Source organism: Capra hircus, chromosome 22 (assembly GCF_001704415.2).
Source record: "Capra hircus breed San Clemente chromosome 22, ASM170441v1, whole genome shotgun sequence".
Classification (NCBI taxonomy): Eukaryota; Metazoa; Chordata; class Mammalia; order Artiodactyla; family Bovidae; genus Capra; species Capra hircus.
The window spans coordinates 31,989,517-32,004,018 of NC_030829.1; positions in this window are offsets into that span (position 1 = coordinate 31,989,517).

Sequence of the window (14,502 nt, forward strand, 5' to 3'; positions counted from 1 at the left end):
CAGAACTTGTTTAAAATAGTGGGACAAAGTACAGATTATTTTTCAGAGATAAGAAAAAAAGATTTATGAAGAATCATATTTCTCTTAGGAAATAATTTTGGAGTTCATACAGTAATTGTACATGTGTTCTAACTCATGACAAAAGCAAGCTCAAGGCATGATATCTCTGAAACAGGGATTTCCCAAATGGATAACCTTTGATTCTTAATTCAAAACTTAAAGAAAACTGCTTTATTCACCCTGGTTCAAAAGCAATGGTCTTGCTTCTTCACTGTCTTGTATTGCATTCAGTTTCTGCCAAATAGCATTTGAGTGACTCAGAGACTTTGAAACTTGTTTTCTCTCTTGAGTGTATTTCTCCCTTTTCTCCTTTGTGAACAAAGTAGAAAAATAATATAAAGGTAACTGTTTATGTAACAAGAAATAAAACCTTACTTCTGAAAAGAGATGTTGTTGTGTAGTTGGAAATTTGACTATAGAACTTGATAGAAAGAAATCCTTCCATATTTTGTTAAACGGCTTATTTGATAATGTCTCCCGTATTTTTTTAGTCAATTTGATTAATAGAGTTCAGTCTCAGAGCAGGCTGGGCAAATTTCCTTGAGGCCAAATTACCACTGGGATATCAAAGAGTATTCTCACCGTCTGTTCCTCTTTGGGAAGTGTGCTTAAGACAGGTACACTTGAGCCACTGTGCGTCAAAAGGTGCCATCGCTCTGGGCCAAGCACTTTGCATACAGTGCCTGATCATTTATACCCTTCGTAGAGTATCACTTGGACCTATAGTATTAGGTGGGAACTGCTCTTATCTCCATTTTATAAATAGACTGAGACACAGGGCAATTAAGGAACTCCCTCAAGACTGCTCAGCTAGAGCTAGACTTTGAACTCACTGTTTTAAAATCTTGTCCAGATTAGAGATGGTCTTAATCTCTCGAGTAGGTTTTATTTGAATTCTTTTAGACTCAGAGAAGTGTAATCTACAATAAGAAAACAAAGATTGTCACTGCTGCAGTCTAGTTATACCAGCAACGTGTGAATGGGTCCCCGGCATTCACAGCTCTCGGCAATGGGGGGTTTGTTCTCCTAGGTCTGAGCAGTCCTGGCTCCAGAGCTGGTGTAGTTCTCAGGCCAGAGGTTGGAACACGCACAGTGACGCAGATGACTTTTTATTTCCTCCCGTGGGATGGATAGAAGCTATCCACTGCAGTAGCTTCTAGATGTCTAGTCTTTTTTTTAAGTTTTTTTTTTTTTTAATGTGGACCATTTTTAAAGTCTTTATTAAATTTGTTGTATTATTGCTTCTGTTCTGTGTTTTGGTGTTTTGGCCACAAGCCCCGTGGGGTCTTAGCTCTGGGATTGAACCCACACCCCCTGCATTGGAAGGCGAAGTCTGAAGCACTGGGCTGCCAGGGAAGTTCCTGTGATGTCTGGTCTTAACTCTGTGTCTTCACTTGAAGCCAACTCAGTAAGCAGGTTGTCCACCGTGTTCTTAAAGAAACATTCACCCACTCAAATTTTCCCTTAGAAATTTTTACAAACATTAACATCCACTCCCTATGTTGCAATATGTAGAAATGGTGGTTAGGGATGCCTGAAACTGAGCACGACACAAATTTTTAGTTTTCCCTTTATGTCAAGGAGCTGGAAGAGAGTCACTATGTGAAACCTGAGTGTTGAGGTATTTTCAGGTCATGAAGAGGAATTTGACCAGAATTGCAGGTCTAAATGAATTCAGATCCCAAGCTCTTAACCATTGCTGTGCTGTGGGCATCTGACCATTTGCATTTGTCCTCTGGGGTATTATAATCCCATCAGTGGTTTAGTGGCTAAGTCGTATCATACTCCTGTGACCTCATGGACTGCGGCCCACCAGGCTCCTCTGTCGATGGGATTTTCCAGGCAAGAATACTGGAGTGAGTTGCTATTTCTTTCTCCAGGGGGTCTTCCTAACCCAGGGATCGAACTCAGGTCTCTTGCATTGCAGGCAGATTCTTTACCGACTGAGCTACCAGGGAAGCCCATAACCCATCTACTTGTGGGAAAAAAATCTCAGAAATTTTATAAAAAGGAACGCCTATTGAGTGGTTACCAGGTGCCAGGAAGTATTCAATGCTCTGTATCCTTACAAATACCCAGCTGCCCAAGCTCTCTCGCCCAAACTAGGTCTTGGAAACTCTCGCTTCTGCATGTGGTCGTCCCATATGCTCCACCTCCCCAAACAGGCAAGATGTAGAAATCAGAGGCAAGAGGGAGTCTTGATTGCCAGTTTCAGATTCCTGCCTGGGAGATGTAATTACAGGGCTCTCTAGAGCCTATGATAAGCTGATACTAAATTTGTTCTTGGCTGACCGTCTTGGGACGCGTGGAGGCAGGGCGGAGGAGGGGGAAGTAGGGGCTTAGGTGCAGGGATCCTTTTGTAATCTCTGATCTCCTCTTGTTGGAGCATGAGTACATTTCCTGAATGCTGGTCTTAAATATCTAGTAGTCATTCAGATGTAAGACTAGTCTGCAAATGTCCATGCCCGAGACAAGGAAACAATGCTGAGTGGTTTGCTGTATGCAAACTCCTTCTTCCTGCCTTTTGTGCATCTGGCCTGAGGCTTATCTATCGCCGAGATATTTGGACAGGATGTCTCTCGAGGTGTAACAGGTAAATTGTGAAGGACTTCTGACATTTTTCTTATTGACTGTGCTGTTCACCAACACTTTCTTAGGTTAAAAAGAAATCGAGCATCAGTTGAATGGCTATGCCTAACTTTAACTCTGTTTCTTTTTTGCAGAAGAGAAAAAATAGTTCAGGATATGAAAAAAGATAGGGTGCTTTTTTCTTTTAATTTGACGATAGTTGATTTAGAATATTGTGTTAGTTTCAGACGTACAGCTTCAGGTTCTTTCCCATTATCGGTTATTATAAGATATGAATATAGTTCCCTGTGCTATACGGTAAATCCTTCTTTTCCATTTATAAAATGGTAACATATGATAAAGGTGCATTATGAATTATCAAGAAAAGAATGCACTATTCAAAAATAGTGCTGGGACAGTTTGCAAATTGGAAAATAGAGGACAAATATAGCATCTCAACATAAAACAGATACCAAAATAATTCTTAATGGTTAAAGAATCAAAAGTAAAGTATAAATAAGTGAAAACCTGAAAGCAAAAAAGATATGGTGCTTTTACATGAAGTTTCTTCAGTTCTATATAGGTGCCATTTTCTTTCTTTCGATACTCTGGTCTAAAAGAGTATTAGATGAGGGTATGCTCTTGCTTTTACTTCTTTTCCTTTTTTTCTGGTCTTTCTCTCTCTCTCTCTCTCCCTCTCTCGTTTCCTTCCCTTTCTCCCTCCTTCCCTCTCTCTCTCTCTCTCTTTTTTTTTTTAACGATTGAAGGGCTCAGTGCTTTGCAACCAGCTGCACAAAGGCAGCTATAAATTCAAGAAGTCTACATTCTCCTCTTTGTTTCCTGAGAGATCATCATTTTGTCAAGGGGGTTGCCAGCCGGAGAACACCTCACTGAAAAGAGAAACAGCACAGCTCTGCCTGACTTCCTGACACCTATTGTTTGAGCTCTGCTTTGATTTTCCTTTCATTAAAAGTAGCATTAGCCTCTGTCATTTGCTTTTCTCTCTTTCATCTCATCCATCTTGTTTGAGAATCTAGTTATCCTGAAAAGTAACATTCATCAAGCCAGTGCTGGATCTCCAAATGCTGAAGAATCTGTTTTCCTGAAATCAGTCTTTTATGAGGAGATTTTCAATGTAAAATATTGTTGAGGAAATTCTTGCAGGTTTTTTTTTTTTTTTTTTTTTGGTGGAGGGGCAGGGGGCACGTTGTGGGTGGAGGTGAATGAGAGTGGTTTTGGAGAGGTATTAGGCAATCCCTTTTTCCCCCACCCTATTATAAATGCTGAGGCAGGAAATCTTATCCTGGGCTCCATTCAACCTAAAAGTTGATCAGCCAACAAGTCTTGATTACTGGCTTGGTGTGGTAGAGTCCCAAGTGGTGCTAGTGGTAAAGAACCTTCATGCCAGTGCAGGAGATGTAAGACATGTGGGTTCAGTCCCTGGGTCAGGACGATACCTTGAAGAAGGAAATGGCAGCCTACTCCAGTATTCTTGCCTGGGAAACCCCATGGACAGAGGAGCCTGGCGGGCTACAGTCCGTGGGGGTCTCAAAGAGTAGGACACAAGAGAAGTGACTTAGCACACAATCGTGGTGGAGTCAACTATGGCCCCAGTGAGTACATGCTCTAGTGTGTAAGACAGACAGTAAACCCATAAGCCAACACAAATGTGAGTATGGAAACAGGAACACAAGCTAACATTAGGTAGAAGCTCATGCCATCAAACAAAATGAGTGGTAATGAGTGACTGTGGACTGCCTGAACCACAGAAGTTTCTCTTATGCATTGAACCAAAATGTTGAAAAGTCAGCAGTTCTGCAAAGGTCTGTGAGAAAAGTTTTCCAAGCAGAAGGAAGCACCATTGCAAATGCCTGAGACAGGAACAAGGTTGGCCTGTTTGAGAGACAGGAACATTTAAGCTCTTCTGAAAGATGAGAGGAGCCAGTTTGTACTGAACAGAATCAAGGGATTCCTGAGAAAGGGAAGAACTGGGGCAAAGGTCTTTATGAAAGGAGATGGAAGAATAGCAGATGCTGTCTGGCTAGTACTGAAAACTTCATGCAGTACATGGTGCGCATGTTCTTTTTAAATAACCTTCACCAAAGAATGGCATGTAATTTACACAGCAACATCCCATGAGATGTGTTTACCCATTTGAAGTGTTACTGATTTAAAATGTATAGTTCAGGGCCTTCCCTTGTGGCTCAGTGGTAAAGAATCCGCCTGCCAATGCAGGAGACATGGCGATGAGCTCTGATCCCGAAGATCCCACATGCCACGGAGCAACTGCTGAGCCAGTGCTCTAGAGTCAGGGAGCTGCACCAACTGAGCCCCTGTGTCTCAGCAACTGAAGCCCACACGCCCCAGAGCCCATGCTCCACAAGAGAAGCCACCCCAGTAAGAAGCCTGTGCATCGCAACCAGAGAGTAGAACACGCTTGCCACAGCTGGAGAAAAGCCTACCCAGCAAAGAAGACCCAGCACAGCCATAAATAAATAAATAAACATTATAAGAAAAAAAAAATTATAAGATGTATAGTTCAGTGACTCATAGTATGTTGACAGAGTTGAACAACTGTCACCATAATCTTACTTTAGAAAATTTTCATTACCACCCAGCAGAAATCCTGCACCCATTAGCAGTCCCTTCCCATATTTCCAATCCCTGCAGCAACCACTATTGAGACACAAGACTACTTACTTCCTGTGTCTGCAGATTCACTTATTCTTTACATTTTATATACATAAGCTCATACAATATGTGATCTTACCTGATGGCTCTAGAATGTTTTTTACGTTCTATGTTCTAGCAATATTAGTATTTAATTTCTTTTCATTGCCAAATAGTGTTCCCTTGTATTAATATACATTTTATCTGTCCATTCATCGGTTGAGGAACATTTGGGCTGTTTCCACTGTTTGGCTGTTATGAATAATGCTGCTATGAACATTTGGGTACAAGTTTGGGTGTAGACATATATTTTTATTTCCCTTGGGTAGATACCTAGGAGTAGAATTTCTGGGTCCTATGGCAACCCTCCGTTTAATTACTGAGTCGTTTTCCACTGTGGCTGCACTATTTTACATTTACATGAGCAATGTGTAAGGGTTATGATTTTTTCCACATCCTTACTAACACTTGTTATTGTCTGTCTTTTTTATTATAGCCATTCTAGTGGTTTTGAAGTGATGTTTCACTGTGACTTTGATTTGTGCTTCCATAATGATTAATGATGCTGAAACGTTTTCATAGGTGCTTATTCGCCATTCATATGTTTTCTTTGGAGAAATGTCCATTTCGGATCCTTTGTCTATATTTTAGGTGAGCTACTTACTTGCCTTTTTATTTTTTAGTTATATAAGTTATTTTTAATATTCTGGAGATAAGTTCCTTTTTAGATATATGATTTGCAGATAATTTCCACAAGACAGTGGGTTATCTTTTCACTTTCTTGATGGTGTCCTTTGAGGCACAAATATTTTTAATTTTTAGCAAGTGTAATTTATTAATTTCTTTTTCTGCTTGTGCTTTTGACATTATGTAAGAAATCTCAAAGTCACAAAGATTTCATAGTGTGTTTTTTTCAGATTCTTACACTTTTAGCTCTTTTATTTAGGTCTATGACACACTTTTAGTTGTTTTTTAATTTATGAAATAGGTGTCCAACTTCATTATTTTTAAAGTACTTAACTAAGTGTCCTGGTATAATTTGTTGAAAAGAATAGTGTTTTCTTATTGAATTACGTTGACCCCTTTGTAGGAAATAAATTGACCATGAGCATTAGAGTTTATTTCTGGGCTCTAAGGAGGATGCATTTTTAATTAATGACATCTTTCTAATATGGTATGAAGGCTTCAAAGAGGCAAGCTCTGGTTTGGTAGTAAAGTAGCTGTCAGGTAAATTCTGGTGTGAAGAGGCTTCATGTTCTCTGGTTATAAAGTGAATTTCTGGATGAAGGCTCTGGTAATATTTATACCTGTAGCACTGAAAAGATCCTTCAGGCAATTTTCAGACATTTAACAGGGCTTCATCTGAACCATCACTGACAGGGCAATATCCATTCTATTTAGGTTCCTGTTTCTTTCCTATCCTTTCCCATTCCTCTTTTCCTTCCTTCCTCCCTACTTTCTTTCCTTCCTTCCTCTTTCTACCTCTCCCCACTCCTTTCCTTTCTTTGATTCTTTCTTCATTTCTTTCTTTAAATCCTAACTTAGGTTAAAGAGATGAGATTTATAGTCAGGATACTAGTCAGTCAGCTCAGTCGCTCAGTCGTGTCTGACTCTTTGTGACCCCCATGGACTGCAGCACGCCAGGCCTCCCTGTCCATCACCAACTCCTGGAGTTTACCCAGACTCATGTCCATTGAGTCAGTGATGCCATCCAACCATCTCATCCTCTGACACAAGAGGAGCAGTTAAATTTCACAAATTGTATGGAAATACAAAAAACCTCGAATAGCCGAAACAATCTTGAGAAAGAAGAATGGAACTGGAAGAATCAACCTGCTTGACTTCAGGCTCTACTACAAAGCCACAGTCATCAGGACCGTATGGTACTCACACAAAGACAGAAATATAGATCAACGGAACAAAATAGAAAGCCCAGAGATAAATCCACACACCTATGAACACCTTATCTTCGACAAAGGAGGCAAGAATGTACAATGGATTAAGGACAATCTCTTTAACAAGTGGTGCTGGGAAAACTGGTCAACCACTTGTAAAAGAATGAAACTAGATCACTTTCTAACACCATACACAAAAATAAACTCAAAATGGATTAAAGATCTAAATGTAAGACCAGAAACTATAAAACTCCTAGAGGAGAACATAGGCAAAACACCCTCCGACATAAATCACAGCAGGATCCTCTATGACCCACCTCCCAGAATACTGGAAATAAAAGCAAAAATAAACAAATGGGACCTAATTAAACTTAAAAGCTTCTGCACAACAAAGGAAACTATAAGCAAGGTGAAAAGACAGCCTTCTGAATGGGAGAAAATAATAGCAAATGAAGCAACTGACAAACAACTAGTCTCAAAAATATACAAGCAACTCCTGCAGCTCAATTCCAGAAAAATAAATGGCCCAATCAAAAAATGGGCCAAAGAACTAAATAGACATTTCTCCAAAGAAGACATAGAGATGGCTAACAAACACATGAGAAGATGCTCAACATCACTCATTATCAGAGAAATGCAAATCAAAACCACAATGAGGTACCATTTCACGCCAGTCAGCATGGCTGCGATCCAAAAGTCTACAAGCAATAAATTCTGGAGAGGGTGTGGAGAAAAGGGAACCCTCTTACACTGTTAATGGGAATGCAAACTGGTATAGCCACTATGGAGAACAGTGCGGAGATTCCTTAAAAAACTGGAAATAGAACTGCCTTATGACCCAGCAATCCCACTGCTGGGCATACACACTGAGGAAACCAGAATTGAAAGAGACACATGTACCCCAATGTTCATCGCAGCACTGTTTATAATAGCCAGGACATGGAAGCAACCTAGATGTCCATCAGCAGATGAATGGATAAGAAAGCAGTGGTACATATACACAATGGAGTATTACTCAGCCATTAAAAAGAATACATTTGAATCAGTTCTAATGAGGTGGATGAAACTGGAGCCAATTATACAGAGTGAAGCAAGCCAGAAAGAAAAACACCCATACGGTCTACTAACGCATATATGTGGAATTTAGAAGGATGATAACCCTGTATGTGAGACAGCAAAAGAGACACAGATGTATCAAACAGTCTTGGACTCTGGGAGAGGGCGAGGGTGGGATGATTTGGGAGAATGGCATTGAAACATGTATAATATCATATAAGAAATGAATCACCAGTCTAGGTTCGATGCAGGATACAGGATGCTTGGGGCTGGTGCACTGGGATGACCCAGAGGGATGGTGTGGGGCGGGAGGAGGGAGGGGGGTTCAGGATGGGGAACACGTATGGCAAAACCAATACAATACTGTAAAGTAAAAAAGAAAAAATAAGAATAAATAATAAATAATTTAAAAAATAAAATTAAAAAAACAAGAGGAGCAGTTAAACTATGTGATGCCTACAACAGCAAATTCTTTACCGTCTGAGGCACTAGGGAAGCCCATTTTAACAATGATGTGGATAGAACAGAATATTTGGACATATGAGATTATGTAATCACACAAACTCAGGCTAATGACTTCTTAATTTAGCAAAGTTTTTGAAGTGGATGATGAGAAATATGGACCTTGTGCATTCATCCTCCCAAGATGTATGCTTCTTCTTGTTAACACTTTTCCCTTGGGAATTTTCTCCCTGCCCCATCCTCATGTGGATAATGCTCCAACTGCATTAGCATCCCTGGACAGTGTCCTGAACTCAGGTCCTAAGTGTCCTACTGGGTATTTTCACTAGGATGCCTACTAATGCCTCAGGTCCCAAACAGTCTTTGACATTTTAAAACAGCAAACAATGTACGTGTCTGGTAGATTTAGCCATTGCAGAACTGTGTTATCTACTAGATTTCCATTCCTTTTGCCTCCAAGTGATTCTCCTGAATTAGTGCAATAAAATTCTGACCAGTCTCTTCTCCTGCAGGCTCTTTCTCTTCCAAATAGATTGGATTGATTTTGTTGGAAAACTCATTGATTACATCCATCTCTAGAGCCCCAGATCTTCACTGACTTTAGGATAAAACTTAAACTTCTTCGCTTGATATTCAAAATCCTGTCTGAGCTGCCTTTCACTTGCTTTCCAAGCCTTTTCTCTGACATCCTCCATATATGAGTTTGTCTCTCTTCCAAACCACGCTGTTCAGTGTTTCCCGAACAGACCTTGAGCCTTTCTGGTTTGGGGCTTCCTATACCCTCCACAGTCCATGTAGTATGCCTACCACCCTCCCTCCCTTCTCCTTATATTGATACAACTCTCTTTCTTTCAAGACTCAGTATAAATCCTACTTCTTCTGGTTACTCCACCATGAGTGATGGGTTCAAATCGAGATCCTTTGAGGCTTAGTTCCACGGTAGAAGGTCATGTTGCAAACTGTCAATCCATGGGCCAGGTTCAGTTTGCTGTTGTGTTTTTTTTCATTCACATTGTGTGTATGTGTGGTTTTCTTTAGGTTGTTGTTGTTGTTTTGACATGGACCATTTTTAACATCTTAATTTATAACAATACTACTTCTGTTTTATGCTTTGATTTTTTTGACTACGAGGCATGTGGGATCTTAGCTCCCCAACCAGGGATTGAACTCTCATCCCTTGCATTGGAAGGTGAAATCTTAACCACTGGACTTCCCAGGAAGTCCCCCACATTGTGTTTTTTTTTGTTTAAATTTTCAGTTAGAACCAACAGCTGAAAGTCTGATCTATCACATTTAAAAAATAGATTTCCAGTCAATTTCAAAGCCGGGCTCTGTATTCCCAGGTGGTAACCATGGGTGATTGGTCTCGAGTTTCCCCATTTAGCCAGGTGTGTGTGTGTGTGTGTGTGTGTGTGTATGTATGTAGAGTACCATCAAGCTATGTCTGGTACCCGGCCTCCCCCATTACTCATGTGTATTCCGCATCCAGCCTCCGTGGGAGTCTGCCTGGACAGTTAATCCTGTAAGGTCTTATGACTGACTACCACTTCTTGTTATCTTGAATGTTAAATCATTCAATTAAAATACTCCTTCTAAATCGAGGACTCTAAAAAGTAAATATTCAGTTAAGCTTTATCTGGGTGGTTCAAGGGAGGTGGGGTGGATCCTAACCATCTGACACCTTCAGGCAAATGCTAAATGCTCTAAAAAGATGTGAATTGGGCAGTGTGTAAAAAATATACACCAAGATGATTTCTGTGGCACTTTTTGTATTAACAGATGTCTTGAAACAAGCCAAATGTCTATCAATAAGAGACTGTTTAGACAAGTTGTAATCTATATACTGGACTATTATGTGAGGGCTCAAAGTAACATGAGGTCAATCTGTAAATACTATACTGATTATCAGGGAAATCTAGGAAGTATGGTTAAGTGGGGGAAAAAAGCATGATCATATTTTTTTTTTAAGCTATCACTTATGTATTTGTCTGTGCTTATTCTATAGGTATAGTTTTATGATCACAGAGGAGAAAGACTCATAACCACCAGAGTGTTGACAGTGGTCAGTGGTTACTACTGGGACTGGGATGTGGCAGGCTGTCAGAGATTTACCTTATATACTCCTTTTAAGAAAAGAGTAAATGATGTGATTAAAGATTTAAAAAAATATTCCTTCTATAGTACCTCCTGTGAGAGTTTGTGTGTGTAAGGTACTAAATAAATGAGGCAAGGTAATTTTAATCTTCTACTTCTTGCTCAAACTATCCCACTCCTTGCATAAAAGATTTCAGGTAGTGTTTTTAACAGACCTGCACCCTAAGGAAATAGAAGAGAAAGTCAAAGAATCAGAACCAAAGAAACAAGGAGCATAAAATAAATATGGTTGCCAAAATTTCATAGATAAAGGGAAAAGGCAAAGTAAGATGTATTTTATTTAAAGGAAAACCAAATCTGCAAGTCGAACCCAGGAAAGCCTCACTAACCAGCGTTCTGATAACATTATCTATTTGTGGGATATAACTGGTTTTTATTTTTAAAGGACATTTTCTTTCGAATAAGGCAACCAGTTCAGGACTATTGCCCTGATAATAAGGTCATCATAATGGAAACTAAATCTCTTATTTTTTTTCAGTTGATTTTAAAAATAACTTCATGGGTCCACAGTTGGTTAACATTTAATGCTTTTATTTTTAAGAGTTGGCAAAGAGATGGGTCACTGTTTTTCCACAAGCAGTTTCCCGGTTTTTGTGTCTTCTTCTCATGAAGTTTCCCAGCATGAAATGTAGGGAGATGCCCCACTGGTGGCTGGTTCCCAAGACAGTCCTTTATGTTCCATTCTTTTATCATTAATCTGAGATGAGGTAGTTTTCCAGTCCATTTTCAGCTTTCCTTTAGTCAAACACTGAACATTAGTCCACTTCCCTTCTGTCATGGACTCCACAGTATCTTCATAAACTAAAAAGTTCAAGAGGAAATATCTTTCGGCTTCTCAGTTGTTATAATCATTATTGTCACCAGTGTTTAGCACTTTATAAGGGAAAATCTTTGTGCTGAAGGAAAGAAGAAGCTCCGAAGACTCATTTTAAAACAAACGAAGCTCTGGCAAAGGTCTTGGAATACATCAGCATTCTTTCCCACCTACAATATTTGATTATTACTCCAACACTGACAAAGGTTGGGAACACGGGGTCTCCTTTTGACCCAGGAATCTCACCATCAATTGTACATGCTCAGTGACTAAGAGAATTTTCCATCTCTCTGCTAACCTGTGGTCTCACCACTTCTGATACTTTTTAGGTTTCTTGACTTTTTTAAACTCAAAATATATATATGTTGTAAAGGTAACTTTACATGCCTACTATAAAAGAAAGACCAATAATCCCAGCCTAAAACTGAAGATTATTGGGATATTAAATTCAATGTAAACACATCTTTTTTATTAAGCTCCATCTAGGTCCTCCTGGAGGCCCTGCTTTTTCTCTGTACAACAGTGGGGATAGAATTGATTTTAGAGAAGTGCCAAGTAATAACACCAAACTGAAACTCTTTGAGGACTATTTAGAGGGATTGAAAGAGAAGCAAAAAGGGGCAACATTTTACCCTGGATTGTGCTATTATTGAGGGGCCCCTCTGGGGACCCCACGAGGTCATCTCAAACAACAGCACACACCCACACTTTGGCAGTCTCTGGACCAACTTGGCAATTCTTGTCTCCTTCAACATCCTTCAGGAGATGTTGGTAAAAGCTTTGATCCTTAAATTAGAGGAAAGTTGGTGTGAATACCTAGAAAAACCTTTTCTGTGAAATGTTTGCATGAAATTTGCTTTTTGAAGGTATTACAGCAGGTCCCCAGGTCAGACTGGGTTACTTTTCCTGTCTCGCCGCTCATTTCCACCCTCCTTTCTCCCCTCCCTTCCCCTCTTCCTCCTGTCTTTCTCTCCTGCTTCTCCTTCCTCCTCCTCCTCATCCTTATTAGTCATGTTCACAGGACCAGTCACCTGTGGGAGTCTGTGTCTGATCATTAAGTACAGGATCAGACACACTTCCCATGTCTCCAGGGTATGACCTGCAATTCCCAGCATGCTCACTTCTGTGATATTCTTAGGGCTGCAGAAGAGCTCTCAGCAACAGTGCTTGTTTAGGGTATTTTTAAAGTGCCTTGTCTCACTGAAGCTTTTACCTTTCAACCCCTTAAAAAGCAAAGGAAAGTCTAAGGAACTTGAACTTGGGTGCCTAACAACAGGTCCAAAGGAACATTTTGGCATAAGCAAATCAAATAAATAGTGCATGCTCAGTTATTTCTGAAACAGAGGTGATGATTTTTCCCTTCAGCAGAATTTCAGCTTTTAAAAGAACCTGTCTTGTTTACTCAATTATTGTTGTCTATGGCGTCACTTTATGGAAGCAGTTAGCATAAAAACATCTAGTCAGTATTTGTGGAATTTTCTGCTCAGTTGCATGCTCAGTCATGTCCAACTGTTTGTGACCCCATGGACTGTAGCCTGCCAGGCTCCTCTGTCCATGGGATTTTCCAGGCAAGACTACTGGAGTGAGTTGCCATTTCCTTCTCCAAGGGATCTTCCCAACCCAGATAACAAACCTACTTCTCTTGTGTCTCCTACATTGGCAGGCAGATTCTTTACCACCGTGCCACTTGGTAAGCTCACTCAGTCTTTTGGGAATTGCCCCCAAAGAGCCCTATTTCCCTGGTTTCTGTAGGAATAGTGATTTGATATACTAGGACCATGTTCTCTGTTGGGGATGGTTTGTCCAGAAATAGGGACCTGACTTCAACTGGGCCAACTGGAGCTCTTCCCTGAGATGCTTGAACTTGAGACCCTGAAGGTTGAGGTTTTCCCTGTCCGGTGGGGATTGAATTTGGACAAGGTGAAGCTTGGGAGCTTCTGTGACCAAGTTTGCCTCTGTGTAGAAAGGGTCAGTGAACCAGAAGATTGAAGTTGACATGCAGAAGGAGAATTAGCATTCTGATGGCTTTTGAACTCTGGATTATATCCTTCTTGGGCCCTGGCTTTCTACCTGCCTTTTCTATTGCTTCACTGGTATGTAAAGTATGCAAAGTCTCAGAATATCCTTCTCTAAATTTCCCCAAAGCAAAAATGCTTCAGGTGTTTCACATTGGAATTTATCCATCTGTAACCACAAAATGGCCTAATAAATGACAAGTACTGGTTATTTAATCTGAGTCTCATGCAGTAACCAATCCTATTATGAGCAGAAAAAAAAATATACAGGCCAGGAAATTAACATACACTGTTTCACACTCCAGACCTCACAACAACACTACTGGGGTAAAGTATTGGTTTGGCCAAAAGAGAATGAAACATACTTTACCGTATGTAAAATAGATAGGCCAATGGGAATTTGCTGTATGACTCAGGGAGCTCAAATTGGTGCTCTGTGACAACCTAGAAGTGGGGGATGGAGTGGGAGGTGGGAGGGAATTTCCAGAGGGAGGGGACAAATGTATACCTATGGCTGATGCATGTTGATGTACGGCAGAAACCAACACAATATTGTAACGCAATTATCCTTCAATTAAAAATAAATAAATTAAGGGGAAAAAAAATAACAGTCCATTTGCCCCACCAGGGAGTAGCCTCTGTGAAGGCAGAAACCCTGTTTCTCATTTTCATTATTGCCCTTCACATGGCTTGTGCTTAATATGCTTAAATGGTGACTAGAACACATGAATAAAATAGCACAAGGCTGTGCAGCAGTGGTCTGGGGTTTAAGACAATTGAGCTCTATGATACTGGAACGTATCTTCCA